This window comes from Patagioenas fasciata, unplaced genomic scaffold (assembly GCF_037038585.1).
Source record: "Patagioenas fasciata isolate bPatFas1 unplaced genomic scaffold, bPatFas1.hap1 Unplaced_1, whole genome shotgun sequence".
Classification (NCBI taxonomy): Eukaryota; Metazoa; Chordata; class Aves; order Columbiformes; family Columbidae; genus Patagioenas; species Patagioenas fasciata.
In genome coordinates this window covers 1,372,400-1,395,022 of record NW_027288510.1, presented here as the reverse complement: position 1 = coordinate 1,395,022, position 22,623 = coordinate 1,372,400, and the positions used below count along the sequence as shown (strand labels likewise).

Sequence of the window (22,623 nt, the reverse complement as noted above, 5' to 3'; positions counted from 1 at the left end):
TTCATGAAGAAATCAGAAAGGCTAAAGCCCAACTGGAGCTGAATCTGAGCAGTGCCATCGAAAGGAAAAAAAAACAAACTATAAATACTTCAGAAAAAAAAAAAAAAAGGATGCACAAGGAAATATATTGACAAAAGAACAGGGAAAGGTTGAGGTACTAGAAGCCTCCTTTGACTCAGTCTTTAATAGTCAGAACAGTTGTGCTCCAGGTATCCAGCCCCCTGAGACAGAAGACAGGGATGAGGAGCAGAATGAAGTCCAAACAATCCAAGGGGAAATGGTTGGTGACCTGCTACACCACTTGGACACCCACAGGTCTGTGTGGCCAGATACACCCATGGGTGCTGAGGGAGCAGGCAGAGGTGATCCCTGAGCCTCTTTCCATTATCTACCAGCAATCATGGCTAAGTGGGGTGGTTCCAGTTGACTGAAAGTTGGTGAATGTGACACCCATCTACAAGACGGGACATAAGAAGGATCTAGGGAACTACAGTCCTGTCAGCCTGACCTCAGTCCCAGGGAATAGTATGGATCATATCATCCTGAGTGCCATCATGTGGCAGACACAGGACAACCAGGTGATCAGTCCTAGGCAGCATGGGTTTAAGAAAGGCAGGTCCTGCTTGACAAACCTGATCTCCTCCATGACAAGGCACCCTGTATAGGGGATGAGGGAAGCTTTAGTAAGACTTTGACACTGTTTCCGACAGCATCTCCTGGAGAAGCTGCAGCTCATGGCCTGGATGGTGTATCTGCGATGGATAAAGAACTGGCTGGAGGGTCGGGCCCAAGGAGTTGTGGTGAACGGAGCCAAATCCAGTTGGTGGCCGGTCATGAGTGGTGTCCCCAGGGCTCAGTATTGGTGCCAGTTCTGTTTAATCTCTTTATCAAGGATTTAGACAAGGGGATCACGTGCACCCTCAATAAGTTTGCAGATGACACCAAGTTTGTTGGGAGTGTTGACCTGCTAGAGGGTAGGAAGTCTCTACACAGAGATCTGGATCAGGTGGATCGATGGGCTGAGGCCAATTGTATGAGGTTCAACACGGCCAAATGCTGGGTCCTGCACTTGGGTCACAACAACCCCAGGCAGTGCTACAGGCTGAGGGAAGAACGGCTAGAAATTTGTTGAGGACGGAAAGGACCTGGGGCTGTTGTTGACAGTGGTTGAACCTAAGCCAGCATGTGCCCAGGTGGCCAAATAGTGCCAGTGGTATCCTGGTTGGATCAGCAATAGTGTGGCCAGCAGGACTAGGGCAGTGATTGTTCTCATGTAGTGAGGACTGCTGAGTCTGCACCTCGAGTCCTGGGGTCAGCTTTGAGCCCCTTATGACAAAAAAGACCTTGAAGTTCTGGAGCAAGTTCAGAGAAGGGAACGGAGTTGGTGAGGGGCTGACGAGCAAGTGTGATGAGGAGCAGTTGAGGGAACTGGAGATGTTTAACCTGGAGAACAGGAGGCTGAGGGGAGACCTTATCGCTGTCCACAACTACCTGAAAAGAGGTTGGAACATGGAGGATGTTGATCTCTTCTCCCAGGTACCGAGGGATAGGACAAGACGGAATGGCCTTAAGTTGTGCCAGGGGAGGTTTAGATTGGACATAAGGAAACGCTTCTTCATGGAAAAGGTTGTGAAGCAGTGACCAGGGTTCCCAGGGAAGTGGTTGAGTCATCATTCCTGGGGGTGTCTAAAAGATGTATAGAGAAGGTTCTCTGGGAAATGGTTTAGTGCTAGAGTTAGGTTATGGTTGGACTCCATGGTCTCCTCTAAATCAAATGATTTTCTGGTTCTAGGATCCTGTGTTTCTATGCTTGAAGGGTTATTTCCCAGATGGTGGAGCTTTCCTTGGAGATAGGAATCATACAAGCATAGAGAGTGTTGGAAGAGAGCTTCAAAGGTCACCTAGTCCGACTCCCCTGCCATGACCAGGGACATCTTCAAGCAGATCAGGCTGCTCAGAGTCCCATCCAGCCTGGCCTGGGAATTCTTCAGGGATGGGGCATCCACCACCTCTCTGGGCAACCAGTGGTTGTGTTTCATCACCCGCATTGTGAAAAATGTCTTCCACATGTCTGGCCTCAGTCTCCCCTCTTCTAGTTCAAAACCATCACCCCTTGTCCTATCACAACAAGCCCCGCTAAAAAGTCTGTCCCCATCATTCTTATCAACATGTTTTAAGTACAGAAACATGGGAATAAGGTCTCGCAGGAGCCTTCTCTTTTCCAGGCTTAACAACCCCAACTCTCCCAGCCTGTCCTGCCAGCAGAGCTGTTCCATCCCTCTGATCATCTTGGTGACCCTGCTCTGGACCCTCTCCAACACATCCATGTCTTTCCTGTACTGAGGGCTCCAGAGCTGGATGCAGGACTCCAGGTGGGGTCTCACCAGAGTGGAGCAGAATCCCCTCCCTTGTCCTGCTGGTCATGCTTCTTTGGATGCCGCCCAAGATACATTTGACCTTCTGGGCTGCAAGCACACATTGATGGCTCCAGTCCAGTCTTTCACCCACCAATTTCCCCAAGTCTTTCTTGTCAAGGCTGCTCTCCATCCCTTCATCCCCAGCCTGTACTGATACCCAGGGTTGCCCCAGGAGATGCAGGACCTTGCGTTTGGTCTTGCTGAAGCTCAGGAGACTCACATGAACCCACTTCTCTGGCTTATCCAGGTCCCTCTGAATGCCCTACTGTCCCTCAGGTGTATCAGCAACGCCACTCTGTTTGGTGTCATCTGCAAACTTGCTGAGGATGCACTTGATCCCACTATGCCACTGATGAAGATAATAAATGGTACTGATCCCAGTATGGACCCCTGAAGGACACCACTTGTCACCAGTGTCCATCCAGACATTGTGCCATTGACCACCACTCTCTGGGTGTGACCACTGAGACAGTTCCTCATCCACAGAACAGTCCAGTCATCAAATCCATATCTCTGCAATGCAGAGAGAAGGATGTTGTGAGGGACCATGTCAAAGGCTTTACAGAAGTCCAGATAGATGACATCCATAGCCCGCCCTTTGTCCACTGATGTAGTTACTCCATCGGAGAAGGCCACTGGGTTAGTCAGGCAGGACTTGCCCTTGGTGGAGCCGTGCTGCCTGTCTCAAATCACCTCCCTGTCTTCCCTGTGCCTTAGCACAGCTTCTAGGAGGATCTGTGCCATGATCTTCCCAGGCACAGGTAAGAGGCTGACAGGTCAGTACTTTTCAGGGTCCTCCTTTCTACAGCAGAGAAACACTGCCACACAGCACAGCTTGGAACATGGAGACTGGACATGAGGAGGGAGAAATGTGACTCAAAGGGTAGTACTGTGGCACAAGAAATCATCCAGAAGGAGCATGACATCAGTCCATGTCCTTGTGTTTCAAGGAACAGAGCATGAGAGTGCAGACACATCAGTCAACGTATGGAAATACCAGGGTGAGAGCAAGGGGAGGAAGCGAGATGGGTGTCTACAGCCTGCAGGGAAACAGAAGCAGCTGCGGGACAGTGTAGGACAACCTGTGGTGGAGATGGCAAAGGGCACTGGCAAGGCTGGATGTCACCAAGAGAACCCAAGTCTTTGTCCGCTTGGCTACGGCCATCGCCTCTGCCACCAATGCCCATGAGGAGACATGTTGTCCTCAGATACTGGGGCACCTCATGTCCTCCTTGCACACCCCCGGTAAGGCTGGGAACTGTCACACCATTGTCCTTCACTCAGCATCACACAGCCCACATCCCCCTGGCCCAGGAAGAGCCCTGAGCAATGTGTGAGGGACAGGATCTGTCTTCCCAGGGGCTGGGGGTCAGGCCTTGGCCTCTCTGCTTCACCCAACAAAACCAGGCTTTTCTCAGCACCTCAGCTGCCTGCACATTTCCCTTTGTTTATCTGCCACCATGGCCTCCAATCCTCTGCTCTAACGAGTCCCTGGGGAGGCTCTGCTGGTACTTGCCCTCAGTGGAACTCATTAATACTTCAAGGTACTTAGTACTTTTTTCTTCTGACTTTGACTTCTGGAAAGGTTTGTGCAATCTCCTCTCAGCACCTGAGTAATGTTCAAGGACTCAGCACCAAATGCACCATGGGGCTCATTACACTGAAGAAAGCTCTAACAAACCATGTCTCTTCTTGTAATTGTCTTCCAATCTTGTCTAGTTAATTAGAGAGTTTTCTTGGTGTAATTATGGAGAAAGATTTCAAAAAGCTTCTGACAACAATGTCTTTCTATTGTAAAGAGTGTATTTTATTACTTATCAGTGTGGTGAAGAGCTGATTGCAGCATTGTCTGATGTGGATCCAGGGTCTCTCCTAAGCAGGTCTGGACTGGCTGGAGAAGCTGTCCCATGAGGTCTCACACTGTGTGCACAACCTTGCTCCTCACCTCCCCAGCCCCATCATTTCTCTCATGGCCCCCTGGGCCTTGCATCCCTTTTCCTTACACCAGACTTCTCCACTGCAGTCTGCAGCTGGATGTGCCGGCTCCTTTGCACCAGCTCCCACCTGCTCTCCTTGGAGACCTGGCTGCACACAGCAAACAGGGGCTTTGCTTTACCTTTGAACAAACAAAATACAACTGATGAGAGTCATGATTAAAAGAAAACACACTCCTCAACTGTACGCCAAGGACAAACTGCCACCACTGAGGTTCACCTTCTCCAAGGCAGAGCCATGCAAGAAATGTTGTAGAGAGAAAGGAAATTGTGAAATAAACACAAAAAAAGAGTTGGCTAAAGGCAGAATTAGACAGACTACTGAAAGACAAGGAAGCTTTTAACTCCTTGAAGGTGAAAGCAGCAACTGGGTTGTTGACAAGTGTCTGAGTGATCAAACAGTAAGAGGAAGGGAAAACCAGAGAGCAATCGCAAGTGCTTGTGTGCAGATAACAGAGAGAGTACAGAGAAGGGAAATGTTGTCGAAGATCAGAACTTCTCATCTTGTTCTTAATGCACATCCTGAAAAGTCTGTTTTCTCTCTTTTGAAAACACTCGTATTTAAAGTATTCAAAACAAAGAAAGGAGTATTAAAACACCAACAACGTTTGATACTTCATGTTCCAAGAAGACATTCCCTTCACTCTACATCTTTCATTTGGTTTGTTTTTCTTTCATTTTTTTTTTAATGTTCTCTAGATTTCTCTCCTACCAAAGCCTCCAGCATTAAGAAAGATAATCCTTGTGTCTTGCACAGAGTCGAAGGCACCAAACAATCCACTGCCATGTCCTGTCAGTGCCACTTTTTACCCTTGGCACAGAGTGAGTCGTGCTGGAAGCTGTTGGCCACTCTTGCCTGATGGAGGAAAGAAGGAGAAAAAGGTTAAATGAACTGTTCTCTGTTTAGATGGCCATGTTGACAGTGATCTCCAGAGATCTGTGTTATCTGTCTTTCTATGTGATCATAAGGAAAAAGAAGTATATATATGTGTTGGTAAATATATAGGAAAATACATAATTGTGTCCAGTTACTCAGCAAAATACATTTCCTACCAGCACTCTCCAAGGAAGAATCTTTCTTCTGAGAAATTGCTATCCCCCACTCCTCTGTGACCTGCGACAGGAATTTGGAGAACAACCAGCAGTGGATGGGGATCAAGTCAGGGGTCACTGGAACTACCACAATCCTTTCCAGTCTATGGGACAGCAGGGGCAGCATCCCAGGAGCTGAGACAGCAGGACGGTGTCACAGTGAGGCCGCTCTCCACCATCTTGGAAAGCTCATGGAGACTGGGGGGACTCCCTGACCACTGGCAGCTCTCACACAGTGTGTGCACTTTTCAAAATGGCCAATGGGTGAGCAGGGGAACTAAGGGCTGTGCCCCAGAACATGTCCACTGGGACCCCATTTCTGGGTGTCTGGAAGAGAAGGTGACGGGGTCTACCCAGGGCAGGTTGTGCCTGTCCATCCTCTTTGCTTTCTGTGAGGAAAGGACAGGGTTGTGGATGTGGGCAGAGCAGCGGTGGTCTGTTACCTGGAAGTCAGCAAGGCATTCAGTGTTATCCCCTGTAGTATTCTTCTGTCCAAGGTAGGATATTATGGTCTGTGTCAGTGTGCAAGTAGATGGGTGAAATGCAATCTGGATGGTTGGGCTTGGTAAGGTGCTGCAGAAAGCAAGAAACTTTCCAGTCATGAGGACAGTCAAGCACTGGAAGCTGTTTCCCAAGAGTGCACACTCACTCTGTCCCAGAAAGTGACCAAGATGTGTTTGGATAAAGCCCCTCACTAATCTGGTCTGACCCTGCTTTGAGCAGGAGGTTGGTCAAGACACCTCCTGAGGTCCCATGCAGCCTGAATGATGCTGTCCTTTCATCCCCTTCATGTTTTCCATTTAGAGACAGCTCTCAGGTTCTCTATGACCACAGGAATAACTCACATCACGTGCAGAGCTGCTTTTCAAGTAACAGTAAACAGGCTTGACCACAACTTTTGCATCCCTTTTCATTTGCCCCAATCCAGGGTCTTTTTTGCTGTCCTAATACCCTTCCAAATAGAACTGCCCATATTGCTAATCCTTTCAGGGCAGGTTGTTCAAGAGGTGTCAGCATCCATGTACAGAGTCTGCACGTCAGCCAGGCAGCAAAGCCACCATTACAGACATGGTCATGAGGCACTTGATCATCTCCTTGAACCCAGATATCAGCGTGACAGGTCTGCTGAGATTACAGTGAACACCTAAACTGTAATTGCAGAGCGTGTGAGTCCTGGTTGGGGATCCTGGCTTGTCTCCTGACCAGTGTGGTTCTCCAGGTTGTGAAGAGATTCAAAACCAACTTCTTGACTGGGGTAGTTCCATTTTACGCGTGTCACACAGGGCAGATGAAAGGAGCTCAGAACTCCAGACTCTGCTGCACGGTTGGGTCTTCAGAGACAGGAAATGCAGGTGACAGTGTGTGTCAGTGCACACCACATAAAGATTCTGGCTTCCTTGGTGCCTTTGCACTGACCTGGGATCTGTTCCTTGGCTTTCTTTGCCTAAAAAGGAAGGAACTCCCCTATGTCACCTGCTCCTCACACCAGAAAAAGGAAGGAGAAAATGTATGGAACAGGGATGATATGGGAGCAATTCTGTCCAAGAGTTGTATTCTTTCAATGATAAAAAAGGTAGAAGTGAGAGAAAACACTGTTTTAAGAACTTCATAGAAGAAGATAACTACTGAGATGTAGCATCTGTTCTGAGAATTGCGAATGACTGTTGGGAAGGACAATTAAAGAGCTTTAGTTCATTAGCATAACGATGAATAAGGAATTCTCTGTTACTGTTATCAGTGATAGTAACACCATTCAAAAAATATCTTTGAGACCAACTCTGTTGTCCCTTGGCTCCAAAGCTCAGCCTGCTCAGAGTTTGACAGGATTGCTTCAAACCCCTGTGACCCAAATCTCTACAACTGTCTCTCCTCAACAGCCTTTTACCCCAGGAAGGGAAAAACTCCCAATGCAGACACCAAACCTGTGCCCACCCTGCCTGGAGAGCCAGGACAGTTGTGCCACACAACAACCGCCCTTGAAGAAAGCTGCAGGTAGTGGGAATTGAAATGGTTTCAAACCAAATCATGAACTCATAACATCATAGAATCATTTAGTTTGGAAAAGGGTGGTCTAGGAAAAGTCACCCTTTTTGTCCCCAGGTGCATGGACACTGCTCATGTGCCTCTGCAGAGAGTGGCAGGAGCTGGATCCCCTTCTCGGGACAGACTCCTTCCAAGAGAGGCACAGACACAGGGGTAACTCATCAGGTCTTGACGGTATTTCACTCGGCATCAGTTTTGACACATTGGGTGCTGTCCTGTGACTGCCCTTTCTGCACAAATGATCATACAAAGACAACCATTCAGTAAGACATGGTCATAAAGGGGCTGTTATGGACAAGGAAGCTCACCATGAACTCTGGAGAGAGCGAGGAAGTTTATAACAAGCACCAGGAAGAACCAAGAAGCTCAAGGCCTCTTCTGAAGAGCGGGAGGCCCTGAGCAGCCATGATTGGCCATGTGTAGGTGTGGGAGAGGGTCAGGGCATGTCAGGGAGAAGCAATGAGATGGCTGATGGCTTCAGTGAACCCTTCCAGCCATGTCTGAGCCCAGAAATGGAAAGCAGTTGATGTCTGCAGGTGGAGGAGGAACAGGAGGAAGAATTTCCTGGGAATATGGAAGGAAGAAAGGCCTCTCTTGGGCTATTCATGTATGGCAGTGACATTTCCATCCTGTGGCATGGCTGTGTCTGGGAGATGGGGAATGGCTGCTGCTGGGGTGGCTGTGCTCAGTCATGGCCCATGAGCTGACCCTGCTCTGCTCCTCTCTTACACTGCCCACACTTGAATGGTCCCCAGGAATCATCCATGAGCCTGGTGGATGAATGAACCTCCGGGAGTGATGGGTATGGAACCAAACAGAGGATTCAAGCAAGTGTGCGACTGGGACATTGAGGTGATTGGTGACCATTGCCAGGTGTGTGAAAGAAGCTGGATGAGTTGTGAGGAACTCACAGGCATTTCCAGCTCCACAGAAAACCAGACCCTTGCAATTAAAGCAACAACACTTGACATAAAACCCACCCCAAAACACAAAACACTCACAGTGACCACAGGCAGAGCCTGAGAAACATTTGACTGAAAGTGTCTCCTTTGTCTGGTCCTGGGGTCAGGGTTTGGCCATTCTGATGATGAACCAACATCAACAGCTCACGGGGCACCAGAGCCACCTCCACATTGCCTTTACCACCTCTGACCATTGTCTCCAGGGACAGGGACTGCTTGTGTCAGCAATGGCCCTTTGTGGGGTCCCAGACACCCTCAGAAACTTGGGGTTTGTTTCTGCCCTTCAGTTCATGACAGGTTTGTTCATTCTTTCAGTACCTGCAGTTCAGGATCGCGGCAGCAGAGGGCTCAGTAACATCCAAAATGCCTCTACAAGACAAGGCTCTGTGCAGCCCTTTCCTAAAGACTTGAACTCTGGTGTGGATGATTTCAGAGATTTCAGAATTGTAGTCAAACAATGAGCATTTCCATAATAAACAGTAATAAAGCCAAATCTCTAATATTTCCGTCCCCCTCCCAAAACCCTCATTTCCAGAACAGCTGGTATCAACAATCTCCAATAAATATGGATCTAGAGAATCTCCTGATAACGACTGAATGTGTCAGAGAAGTGGGTGCCTAAAGCATCACTTGACGGATGAGACAGGCCAGGACACCTCAAGAGGAATCACACAACTCTGGACCAAGAGGTGGGTGTTCCTGGGAATCTCAGGTGCCACAGCACAGTGATACTTGTGTTCAGGGAGCTGGTCAAGTGACCCATCTCCTGTTCTGTAATGGTGTCTGAGTTTGCTCAGGTCACCCCTGACTTGAGCCCCATCCACTGCTGGGTGTTCTTCAGACTCCTGCTTTCAGGAACAAAGTCCCAGGAGACCTTGGTGGCAAAGATGGAGGCAAAGAAGCCATGAAGAACAGGCAAAGAAGCCATGAAGAACCTCAGTCCTGTCTGATTCTACTCTTACGAAGTTCAGCAGCAGTTCCACATTCACCCTGTCTGTTCTTTTACTGGAAATGAAGCAGTGTCAGTTCATCTTGCTGCCCTCAGACTCCCCTCCAGGTATCAAGTCCAGGGCAGCTTTGGCATCATCCCCACATCCATGGACAAGGTTTCTAAATTCCTCCATTACAGCTTCCCCTGCTTCCACCTCCTGTGTGCTGCCTTTGTGCCCTGGAGCTCCATCAGTTCAGAGGAGCAGCCTCACGAGATAAATGCTTCTTTTCATGGGTACATGGAGAGATCATTCTTGTGCTTGGAGCAGGCTGTCCTGTAACCCTGATCAGATTTTCTGAGCTCCTTCACCCTTATGAACTGCTGCCCATAGCACCACCTGTATCAGACACCCAGTTATGTCAAAGTCTTCTCATCTGGAGCCCACCAGCCTGTGCTCTGCTGCTGGCCTTCCTCCCTCCCCTCTGCTGCCTGGGACCCCACTGTTTCCTGGTCACAACACCCAAGGTGGACACTGATGTTCACATCCCTCACCAGCTTTTCCTTGTATCCCAGTTCCAGATCCAGGTGAGCATCACCCTTGTTAGCCCATCAGGCAGCCGTGTTAAGCAGTTGGCCCAAGATCCTTTGGATTGTTGGCACCTGCAGCTTTGCCTGGCCACTGAATGTCAGGGCAATTACAGTTCCCCATAGGAACCTGCTCATTGACTGGAGACTTCAAAAGGTTGCTGACAGAAGATCTTTTCCATGATCCAGTAGTTTGCAAAACCCAAAGCGCTGTCACCCTGTGCTGGTTTATATGGCAAAGTCCTGGAACTGGGGGTGGCGGTGGGTGTGCTACAGTTGTCACCTCTCTGAGAAGACAACAGGAATCTAAGCAATGTCAGACAGAGCCCATTTCAGCTGGCTCCAAGATGGACCCACTCCTTGCCAAATCTGAGCCACTCACTTACGTTCGCAGCACCTCTGGGATATTGTATTTTAGAAAGGGTAAAAAACGCTGCACAACAGCAGGTGGGAGAGAGGAGGGACGAGATGTGCGAGAAAAGCACTGCAGACACCAAGGTCATATCCCATAGGACCCAAGCAGGTCCCTCAGCAGGCCAAAGCTTGCTCTCCTGAAATCCTGCTCTTGGCCTTGTGATCATCTCCCAGGAGCCTCAGCTCCACTTTCCCATCCCTGACTGTTCCATCCTGACCAACTCTTTGTGGTTTGTAAGTGTGAAGTCCCACAGGGCACCTCATCCCACTGACTCCTCAGTCACCCGTGTCAGGAAGATGTTGTCAATGAGCTCCAACCCCTCCTGGATGGCTGGTACCTGGCAGATATTGGGATACCTTACATCTGCCTGAATGGTATGGCATGCAAACATGACACTTATTTCATTTGTCTGAAGGAGGCCTCATCTAATTCCTCTTCCTCATCAGTGAGCCAGTGGTGTCCACTCACAACATTGCCCATGTTGTTCTGCCCTCTCATGCTCACTCAACCTTAAGCTGATATTGTCTGTCCCCAGGCAGAGCTCCATGCAGTCCTACTGCTCTCCCACACAAAGGGAAACTTGAGAAACTCCAGACCACTGGCATTATGAGTACCAGACCTCCAAGACCCCACAGTTTCTCCAGGAGATGGTGTTTATACTGTCCCCTAACACCTCATCAGGATAAGCCAGCTACGTGCAAACATTAACAGCTGATCAAATGGAGCTTCAGTCAATGGAGAGTCCAGACCTGGAAAAACTTTTGGGGTCACCCCTCAGAAAGCTCTGAGAGACCTGGAGGTTTGGGCCCCTTATATTTTGTGGCACGAGGGACTCCCAAAGCGAGCGCTCTCTACCCTGGTAACAAGTGGAGGGGCTGTGGCACGAGCACACAAGGGTGGGCCCAGACCTTGAGAAAATTCGGGGTTCGATCATTGGAAAGCTCTGAAGTTTCACAAGATGAAGTGTCCATTTTTTTATCAGGGCAGGAAAACAACGTCCTGCACCAGGACAGAGCAGGACCTGACACGCTGAGCAGTGACCCTGAGGAGAAGGGCCTGGGCACTCCAAGGTCCCCACACCAGCCCGTGGTGCACGCTCTCCATGAACAAGGCAGCTGCACACGGGGCTGCATGAGGAGGAGCGTGGGGACCCAGACACCTGGAGTTCTCATCCCATTCGGTTCAGCACTGGTGTGACCCCACACACACGGGGGTGTGCCAGTGTGCGGCTTCCCAGTTTGGAGAAGCAAGGAGGAACTGGAGAGTGCAGGGCTGTGCCAAGGCAGGTTCAGCACCTTGTGCACATGGTGTGGGATGCTGAGGGACCTGGGCTGCTTTGGCCCAGCAGCGCTGGGGAGGCTGCAGCAGTGCAGGAGTAGCCTGAGAGTGCTTGAAGGGTGGTTTCAGAGGTGGTGGAGGTTTTCTGCATACTGGGAAAGAGCATGGGAAAAAAATAATGGCACAAAGGGCAGCTGGGGAGGTCCAGGCTGGAGATGAGCAGGAAGGAATGTGACTGGAAGGGCAGTGCTGTGGTGGAGCAGGTCAGCAGAGGGAGTCTGCATCAGCCCAAGGCTTTGTGCTTCAAGGAACAGCTGGGGAGGATGCAGAGATCTCAGCAAAGGGAGGAAGATGCTCAGACAAGAGCAAGGTGGGGCAGCAGGGGGGATGTCTGCAGCCTGCAGGGAAAGAGGTGCAGGGGATGCCACAGCACAGGACAGGCTGTGGTGGAGGTGATCAAGGGATGTGAAGAGGCTGAAAGCCCCAACAGACATGAGCTCCTTCTCCCCTTGGCTATGGCTGTTGTCTGCACCTCTGATGCCTGTGAGGAGACACCTTGTCCTTCCAGCACAGGGGCCTCATGCCCTCCTTGTCCCCAGCCAGGAACCTGGGAGGTGTGGGACCATAGTCCTGCCCTTGGCCTTGCACAGCCCCACATCACACTGTCCAGGAAGGGCCCTGAGCAATGTGGGAGGAACAGGATCTGCCTTCCCAGGGCTGGGGGTCAGGGCTTGTCCCTTTGGTTAATGAAACACATTCAGGTTTACTCAGCATCTAAGAGAACTTCACCTTGCTTTTCCTGACCTCTTGTCACTGCATCCCGTTTTCTTCTGTAACCGGACCATGGGGTCAGTTCCTCAGTAGTGTCCCTCAGTGGGACTCATCAACATTGCAAGAAACTTTGGAGTTTGAATCTGACTTCTTGAGAGGTTTCATCAGGTTCCCCTGAGGGTTTGAGGTCCATGGACTCAGCACCAAACCCACCAGAGGGGTCATTAAAGCGCCTTGGGCTGCTCCTGTGCTGCTGAGCTGGGCTGGGCTCCTGGGACAGAGGGAGCTCCTGGCAAGCGGCAGCGCTGCAGAGAGACAGCTCTGCCCAGGAGCAGCTCCTCTGCACACGCAGCAGGGCTGAGGGCTCTGCCTGGGGATCTCAGGGAGACGAGCAAGGCACTGCCCTGGCTCAGAGAGCTCCGCTGAGCCCCTGCAGAGGACGCGGAGGCCAATTCACACCTGAGTTTTACATACAGGAACACTAAACCAGCCCCCAGGAGCATCCCAAGCCTCTGGAGACACTGGTACAAGCGCAGTTTCCCCTGGCGAGTCCCTTCCCACCCGCAGCTCGTGGAAGCCTCACCCAGGGTGCTGGAGAGACCCTCGGTCGGGGCACCGAGGTCCTGGGCTGCGGTCAGCGGTGTCACAGGGTGGTTGGGCAGCTCCTGGCGGGGCTGTTCACGCCGTCTCCTCTGGTGAGCCGTGCTCAGCCGCTGCTGCGCGGTCTCTGGGAGAAAGGGAGAGAGAGAAGCTGTCAGAAAAGCTTCAGGGCTTGGGCACTGTGGCCCCAGGCCCAGTGGGGAGGGTGAGGAGACACCTCCCTGATGCAGACGCTGCTGCTGCTGCTCCAGCTGCTCCTGCTGCTGCTGCGGGACCTGCTCCTCCTCTGGCCGCTTTGGGTTTAAAAGCCCAAGTCTCTTTCGCCTTGTGTTCCCTCCCCCTGAGAGGCCCCCAGTCTGGACTTTTCTTTGCTGTACCTTTTAAGTTGTATTTTGTCTTATAATTCAAGTATCTTTTTAAAATGCAAACGCCTGAGACTCTGATACAGGGAACCTGGGGACAAGAACGTTCCTGTGGCAGTTTGTGCACACGAATCCGCGTGTGGCACTGCTTTGCTGATGGAGCTGGGAAGGAAATCCTCGTCCTTCTCTGGAGCCGAAAAACCACACGCGGTGGTTGGAGAAACTGCCAGTTTGACCTGGAAGGACGAAGCCAGAATTTGAGGGCAGAAATCAGTTGCCCCAGGTCCTTAGGGCTGGAGGTTGCTCTGGGATGTTCTTCTGGTTTTTAAAGGCCATGTTCCAGAACACAACGATGCCAAGTGAAGGGTCCAGGCTGTGTTTTCCTCCCCGCGCATTTCCCTGTGTGATCTGCTCTGTGACCCCCCGTGAGCAGGGGTTGGACTGGGGGTCTGCAGAGGCCCCTTCAGCCCCACCAGGCTGGGATTCTGTGGCTCTGTGACTCTGCACTGCGGTTCCCCAGCACCCCCAGGATGTTCCACAGCCCACAGGCAACTGCAGCTTTTCCTTTTCGGGCCGATTTCTGAAAAACCCCTGGTTCTTGTGCTGGGCTTCACCTCCCGTCCGGGTACCCCGGGGTGACAGCGGGGCCTCTCCGGTGCCTTCCGCGGGCTCTGCCCGGTCGGAGCAGCAAGGCCGGCGATGGGGAGGGGTTCCCGGGGAGGGCAGAGCCCGTCCCGCGGGGCTGCGGGGACGTTTCTAGGCAGGCTCCGCGCTAAACAGCCCCGTTGCTAGGGCAGGGGGGCATTCCCAGCCCGGCGCTGCGGTAGACAGACCCGTTGCTACGGCTGCGGGGCCTTCCAGGCCGGACTCCGCGCGGCGCGGCCCCCGTCGCTATGGGAACGGGGCCCTTCCAGTGCGGGCGGCGCGCAGCATGGCGGTGCCCCTGCCGAGCGCGGCGCTGAGCGGCGTCCGGAGCGGGCGGGCGTTCGGCACGGCTGGTGAGTCCCGGGCCGAGGAGCCCCGGTTCCCCTGCGCGGGCAGCGGGAGCCGCTTGGGGCGTGGCGGGGAGAGCGCTCGGGCGGCTGAATTCCTGGCGTGGCCGGCTCGGGGAGGCGGGGGTGGCTCCGGCTCTTCCCGGGCTCTCTCGGCCTCGTCTCTTGGGCTCTGGAGAAAGCGGGAACTCTCTGGCAGCGAAGAGATGGAGTGAACAGCAGAGGCAATGCCGCTGTTCGGCGGCATTCTTTATTTCATCAGCGCTGGGCAGCACTGGTAGACGCTTGCACCTGGGCAGGAACAAGCCCAGGTTCCAGTCTAAGCTGGGGAAGGACCTGTTGGAGAGCAGCGAAGGGGAAAGGGACCTGGGGGTCCTGGGGACAGCAGGGTGACCATGAGCCAGCACTGGGCCCTTGTGGCCAGGAAGGCCAATGGTACCTGGGGTGGGTTAGAAGGGGGTGGTCAGTAGGTCAGAGAGGTTCTCCTGCCCCTCTGCTCTGCCCTGGGGAGACCACACCTGGAATATTGTGTCCAGTTGTGGCCCCTCAGTTCCAGAAGGACAGGGAACTGCTGGAGAGAGTCCAGCACAGGCACCAAGATGCTGGAGGGAGTGGAGCATCTCCCGTGTGAGGAAAGGCTGAGGGAGCTGGGGCTCTGGAGCTGGAGAAGAGGAGACTGAGGGGGGACTCATTCCTGGGGATCAATATGGAAAGGGGGGTGTCCCGGAGGCACCCCAGGTTCATTTAAGGGACAACAGGGTCCAAAACAACTTCTGTTAAACCGGTGAGAAACAGGGTTTTAGCATCCAAAAGTGACTTGAATACAGGTTCGGATACCAGTTGAGGAAAATTATGAAGGGGCAGCAACCAATACGACAGGCGGTGCACAGAGTGCATGCACGTGGCTTCACCAAAACAGTGCCGGAGCCGTCCCTGAGTCCGGGAGGAGTCCGCACTTGCCTGAACACGGTGTGGGGTTATTTTGAAGAGATACACGTACTGTAGTGAGTACGGAAAGTGCACACTCGCGATTCTGCGAGGGTAAATTTATAATACACTCGCAATCCTGCGATGGGCAGTTTCACTCACACCCGCGGCGGCAAGGCAGCGGAGTCTCCATCCCGGGGGGGCTCTTGGCGGCAGCATCTCGCTCGTGCTGCGAGAGACCCGCGACAAATGGGCGGAGTCTTGACGAGAGTCCCATTTTTTATTGGCTGATCACATCTGACTGTGGGCATTCCAGAAGCTTCTCTGCACCCCCACTCTGGCTGTGGGTGCCCCTGAAGCCTCCAAACATCCCCCACACTGGCTGCGGGCGCCCAGCGGCTCCCTGGCACCTCGACGCTCCCTTCTCCTAATGGCCCTGGCCAGGGGCTCTGGGGCCAAACAAAAGAAGCTGTAGCAGAGAGAGAGGGAGATGTGTCTACTCCTTCCATGATGAAGGAGGGAGGGGGAGAGAGGGGGGTTTGCACCCTGCCACACCCACTGTCCTGTCCTGTACCCCACTATACTGCCCCTTCACCCTGCATACCCCCTCCCTACCCCCCTGCAGATCCCCCAGGATCTGCCTTCCCAGGGCTGGGGGTCAGGGCTTGGCCCTTTGGTTAATGAAACACATCCAGGTTTACTCAGCATCAGAGAGACCTTTACTTTGCTTTTCCTGAACTGTCATCACTGCCTCCGGTTTTCTACTCTAACCAGATCCTGGAGACCGTTGCTCAGTAGTGTCCCTCAGTGAGACCCATTAGCAATACCAGAAACTATGGAGTTTGAATCTGACTTTGATTTCTTGAGAAGTTTCTTCTTCTTCCCCTCAAGGTCTGATGTTCATGGACTCAGCACCAAACCCACCAGAGGGGTCATTAAAGCGCCTTGGGCTGCTCCTGTGCTGCTGAGCTCGGCTGGGCTCCTGGTTCAGAGGGAGCTCCTGGCAAGCGGCAGCGCTGCAGAGAGACAGCTCTGCCCAGGAGCAGCTCCTCTGCACACGCAGCAGGGCTGAGGGCTCTGCATGGGGATCTCAGGGAGACGAGCAAGGCAGAGAGAGATTAAAGGTGGTCAGGATTGGGAGGATGACTGAGAGCTCACTGGAGGAGAAACCTTTGCAGCCCTTGCCATGGTAAGTGTCTGGGTGCAGGGCAATGCAGCTGTAGCTCCTGGAGGCATCTCCTAAAACTGGCACAGGCACAGCTGGTGGGATCTGTAAGGTGGGGGATCTTGTCAGGCAGTGTTGAACAGCTGTGAAACCGGGTGAGCCCCCAGGGGTGCCCAGGGCTGTCCTGCAGAGCAGGGTCCCTGCACCCCAGGGCTGTGCCAGGGCAGGGACTCTGCCACCTGCCAGGGTCAGCGCTCAGCCTGCCCGGGAGATCCCATGGCAGCAGCTGTGGGTGGAAGGAGCGACCCCCGGCAGGGCAGGCAGGGACCTTGTGGGGTTGGAGGGTGCTGTGTGGGTCAGGGCTGCTCAGAGCTCCAGATCAACTCCACAGACATGGCAGAGGGTCCTTCTGAACAACGACATCAAGACAGGAACAGCTGCAAGGGAAGGAGTCTGTGCTTTCAGTTTTCCACTCTTGGTTGTCTGGGTGTGCAGTGGGAGATGGGGATTTATTTCTCTCTTTGGAGAAGACACTGAGACCCCAGTTCTCGTTAGGACTTGTCTGAGCTGCTCCTGAGCCCCTGCACACACAGAGCTGCCCCTGGGCAGTGCCAGGCGGTGTGAGCAGGACAGAGCTGAGCACACAGCGGGTGGGACGGGGTCTGTGACACGGACAGGGAGCAGACCCAGGGACAGAGACACAGCTGCAGGCAGCACAGCCATGGGCAGGAAGAGTTAACTGCTACCAGAAATGCTGGGGACAGGATTTAGGAACCTCTCTCACATCCCCTGCAGTGCAGACACATTTCCCAGTGCAACCCCTGATCTCCTCTCCTCTCCATCAGAGCCTCTGCCCCGAAGCCATGGGGTCCAGGTCCTGAGTCTCCACCTCAGCAGCTGGACCTCCAGGGGAAGGGTTCCTGGAACGTGAAACACAAAAAAGGTGCTAAAAGTACTTGCTCTACAGTGTCATTTCATGAGTGGCAGCAGCACAGCCGGGTAAGGAGAAGGTTCCACAGCATGCCCGTCTGCCTTTCTGTCCTTGCTTTATTTCTCAGAAGCACTGCAGTGTTCTTCCCTGTTTCTCCACGTGTTCCTGGAGCTCTTGCTCTCTGGGGTTGGGGTGGGACATGCAGCTGAAATATTCCCATGGTATGCATGGTCTTAGGAGCAAAGCACCGTGACTCAGCCTAAGTAGATCTGCCGCTTATTCTTTTGTACTGCCAGCAGATTGTGGAAGTAGAGTATAAAACCCATCCTTATGGAGAGATCTGTGCATTTTAGGCTTACTCCAAGTAAGCGGGACCGGCGGGCAAGGACTGAACCGGAACGGCGGGGCGGTTGGTCCTACGCAGGGACAGGAGCTGGACGCGACCGAGCGAGCCTCTCGCGGGTGGCTGCGGGACAGTGTACGCGACTCTACGAGTCGAGCTTTTCGACCCTCGCGATCCGTGCACACGCTCGGCGAGTCCGTGTCTGGAGTTTCGGGGCTCGCGCGTGGCGTGGGGATGCGGGTTTCGTGGCGGTGGTTTTTTTTTTTTTTGGTGGGGGTTTATTTCGGCAGGGGCGGCGGGGTCGTGGTGGTGTCGTCGTGCCCCCCACCCGCACCTGCCGCCGCCGCCGCCGCCGCCGTATAATTTCACTTCGTGTTCCGGCTCAGACTGCACGGCGAGCACAAACACCCCCCCCCCCCGCCCGCACCCCAAAGCGCGGTCTCTCCCGCCCTCGCCTTGCCCCCCGCCCCCTCCGGCCCACCCGCGGGAAGGGCCGGAGGGGGTCGGCAACTGCGCGCGCCGCGCATGCGCGCTCTCCCCGCCGCCCGGCAACCGGCCCCCTGCCCCCCGCCAGGTGCCCAACGGTCAGTCGCTCGGAGTCAAGCCCGTCGGGCGGGCGGTCGCGGGGAGGCCAGCGCGGGAGCGTCTTGCCGATCGGCCGAGGAACCCCGCGCGCGGGTAGGCAGGGAGGCAGGCGGGCCGGGACGGGGAGACGGGGACGGGGACGCGGTGTCTCTATGCCTCCCCGGGGGGAGGCAAAGCCGCTGGCGGGGTCGGTTTCTTCTTCAGCCCGCGGCCGGGGCGGGCAGCGGGCCGAGGGACCGAGCGAGCGAGCCACCGAGGAAGAAGCGCGGGAGGCGGCAGCACGGGCAGGTGAGGGGGTTAGGCCTCCGACAGCGGGGCTGAGAAACCGCGGGACGCCCGCGTGCCCCCCCCCCCCGCCGCCCACCCCCCCCGCCGTCCACCCCCGTCCACCCCGGGCACGGAGCCGGCAGGGACGCCCCGGCTTCCCGGGGGGGAGGCGAACTCGCTGGCGAAAGGCCGGGGCGGGGGGTGGGGAGGAACTCTGGGCGGGGATGGGCGGCCGGGCTCGCTGCGGCGGACTGGGGCGGGCAGGCGGTGGTTGGGGCCGGGGAAGGCCGCCGCCTGTGCTCTCATTGCCCCTCCTGGTACAGTGTTATTTGGAGCACAGAGTTTAGGGGATGGACAGTGAGCAATGAACGGTTATAGAGTTGCAAAGAAAAATGACCCTATCTAAAGGACAGTCTCTCCCAGGATGTGAGTCTCTGCAGTGCAACCCTTTGCTAATTGCAAGACAGAGAGCAGATGATTCAGTAAGTGGGGTTTATGGATCACAAATAGACATTAGTAGAAAAGATGCCCTGGGAAGGTTCAACATATATGGAGGTACAAATGCCTGGGTAGAATGGATCAAATATATGGTGCAAAGCCTAAACGAGCAATTGCTATGCCTGTGCGGCAGGAAGGCCTGTGGCCCAAGTGGTACCCTTCCCTCTGGGGTGGAGCGAAGATTGACAGGGGATGGAGTGCGTCTTAGCCTTATGCCAAGACTCTACGGCATGGAGAAATAAGTCGTGTCATACTCTCTCCCTACTGTTTCCAGCTTTGCAGGGAAAAATATCAAAATTCCCCTGGCATTTTCAGGAATAATTGAAAATCATACTGCCTGTCTCTCACGACGCGGCAGGAATGATACCAAGTTCCTAGGAACATGAGTAGGTGTGCAGAGACACGGGAAGTTGGTCCTCATATGTCCTCAAATGCTTCTTGAGTGGATCTTTGGTGGTACTGTGGGAAGATGACACTTCATTCCATTTTATCCCCCACTGGGAAGGTACCTGTGACGTCGTACAATTGGAAATTCCTTTTACCCTGGCATTTGAACACTGTGATCCATCAGGGCAACAGAAAAAGGAGTTGAGGGCTTTCCTCTGATGACAGGGTTTATTTCAATTAGATTGGGGTCCCCAGAGGAGTCCCCAAGGAACACAAAGCAAGAAGTCAAGTTAGCTGCGGGTTCTGAGTCCTTTTTGTTTTGGTAGGTAACTACAAACAAGAATGTAGACGGGATAAATAACATTTATTTATAAGTTATACTAGACAAGCAGTTAAATGAATCACCAAGCAATTAGATGCTACTAGTAGAATGGCATGGGAAAATAACATGGTCCCAGATACGATGTTGGCAGAAAAAGGTGATATATGTCTAACCACAGCTTCAGCAGAAGAATTGGCTGAGAATTCAGGTGTAGATAGTCCACTCATGGGATTGTTAGAATCTTGGTTTGGAATATTGAGAGAAATTACTTCTTTAATCGAAGTAACAGAAGCACTGATTTCTATAGCGTGCTACATCATTGCGTGTCTGCAAGGACTTGTTCAACACCTTATTGGACAGCTCTATCAAAGCAAGTGCCTTTAGGGCCACTGCCATGCTCAGATAAAATGATCCTGCTAAAAGAACAAGAAGAAAGAAGGAACAGCAAATGCATAACTCCAGAAGAAAAACGTGAAATCGTGTTGTCTAGGCTTGAAGCCACCTATACAACTGTATCATAAGAAAGTGCAAAACCTCCTCCATTTCAGTCCTGCAGCTCAGCACTAGTTTTTCCTCTTCCCTCCCTTTGTCCTGCTCCCTTTGCTTTCTCCCTTTGTTCCATATCCTTCTGCACAAAACCACCGTGACTCAGCCTAAGTAGATCTGCCGCTTATTCTTTTGTAGTGCCAGCAGATTGTGGAAGTAGAGTATAAAACCCATCCTTATGGAGAGATCTTTGCATTTTAGGCTTACTCCAAGTAAGCGGGACCGGCGGGCAAGGACTGAACCGGAACGGCGGGGCGGTTGGTCCTACGCAGGGACAGGAGCTGGACGCGACCGAGCGAGCCTCTCGCGGGTGGCTGCGGGACAGTGTACGCGACTCTACGAGTCGAGCTTTTCGACCCTCGCGATCCGTGCACACGCTCGGCGAGTCCGTGTCTGGAGTTTCGGGGCTCGCGCGTGGCGTGGGGATGCGGGTTTCGTGGCGGTGTTGTTTTTTTTTTTTTGGTGGGGGTTTATTTCGGCAGGGGCGGCGGGGTCGTGGTGGTGTCGTCGTGCCCCCCACCCGCACCTGCCGCCGCCGTATAATTTCACTTCGTGTTCCGGCTCAGACTGCACGGCCAGCACAAACACCCCCCCCCCGCCCGCACCCCAAAGCGCGGTCTCTCCCGCTCTCGCCTTGCCCCCCGCCCCCTCCGGCCCACCCGCGGGAAGGGCCGGAGGGGGTCGGCAACTGCGCGCGCCGCGCATGCGCGCTCTCCCCGCCGCCCGGCAACCGGCCCCCTGCCCCCCGCCAGGTGCCCAACGGTCAGTCGCTCGGAGTCAAGCCCGTCGGGCGGGCGGTCGCGGGGAGGCTAGCGCGGGAGCGTCTTGCCGATCGGCCGAGGAACCCCGCGCGCGGGTAGGCAGGGAGGCAGGCGGGCCGGGACGGGGAGACGGGGACGGGGACGCGGTGTCTCTATGCCTCCCCGGGGGGAGGCAAAGCCGCTGGCGGGGTCGGTTTCTTCTTCAGCCCGCGGCCGGGGCGGGCAGCGGGCCGAGGGACCGAGCGAGCGAGCCACCGAGGAAGAAGCGCGGGAGGCGGCAGCACGGGCAGGTGAGGGGGTTAGGCCTCCGACAGCGGGGCTGAGAAACCGCGGGACGCCCGCGTGCCGCCCCCCCCCCCCACCCCCCCCCGCCGTCCACCCCCGTCCACCCCGGGCACGGAGCCGGCAGGGACGCCCCGGCTTCCCGGGGGGGAGGCGAACTCGCTGGCGAAAGGCCGGGGCGGGGGGTGGGGAGGAACTCTGGGCGGGGATGGGCGGCCGGGCTCGCTGCGGCGGACTGGGGCGGGCAGGCGGTGGTTGGGGCCGGGGAAGGCCGCCGCCTGTGCTCTCATTGCCCCTCCTGGTACAGTGTTATTTGGAGCACAGAGTTTAGGGGATGGACAGTGAGCAATGAACGGTTATAGAGTTGCAAAGAAAAATGACCCTATCTAAAGGACAGTCTCTCCCAGGATGTGAGTCTCTGCAGTGCAACCCTTTGCTAATTGCAAGACAGAGAGCAGATGATTCAGTAAGTGGGGTTTATGGATCACAAATAGACATTAGTAGAAAAGATGCCCTGGGAAGGTTCAACATATATGGAGGTACAAGTGCCTGGGTAGAATGGATCAAATATATGGTGCAAAGCCTAAACGAGCAATTGCTATGCCTGTGCGGCAGGAAGGCCTGTGGCCCAAGTGGTACCCTTCCCTCTGGGGTGGAGCGAAGATTGACAGGGGATGGAGTGCGTCTTAGCCTTATGCCAAGACTCTACGGCATGGAGAAATAAGTCGTGTCATACTCTCTCCCTACTGTTTCCAGCTTTGCAGGGAAAAATATCAAAATTCCCCTGGCATTTTCAGGAATAATTGAAAATCATACTGCCTGTCTCTCACGACGCGGCAGGAATGATACCAAGTTCCTAGGAACATGAGTAGGTGTGCAGAGACACGGGAAGTTGGTCCTCATATGTCCTCAAATGCTTCTTGAGTGGATCTTTGGTGGTACTGTGGGAAGATGACACTTCATTCCATTTTATCCCCCACTGGGAAGGTACCTGTGACGTCGTACAATTGGAAATTCCTTTTACCCTGGCATTTGAACACTGTGATCCATCAGGGCAACAGAAAAAGGAGTTGAGGGCTTTCCTCTGATGACAGGGTTTATTTCAATTAGATTGGGGTCCCCAGAGGAGTCCCCAAGGAACACAAAGCAAGAAGTCAAGTTAGCTGC

At 53.9% G+C, this 22,623-nt stretch overlaps 1 long non-coding RNA gene across 1 annotated transcript; it reads right to left on the bottom strand.

Moving 5' to 3' along the window:
* Positions 1 to 4,202: 4,202 nt before the first annotated feature.
* Positions 4,203 to 14,414, bottom strand: LOC139826682 (uncharacterized). Its single transcript, XR_011736855.1, has 2 exons — positions 13,072 to 14,414; positions 4,203 to 4,533 (listed from the first exon to the last, which is right to left on the bottom strand). It is a non-coding gene; the product is annotated as an uncharacterized lncRNA (long non-coding RNA).
* Positions 14,415 to 22,623: the final 8,209 nt, after the last annotated feature.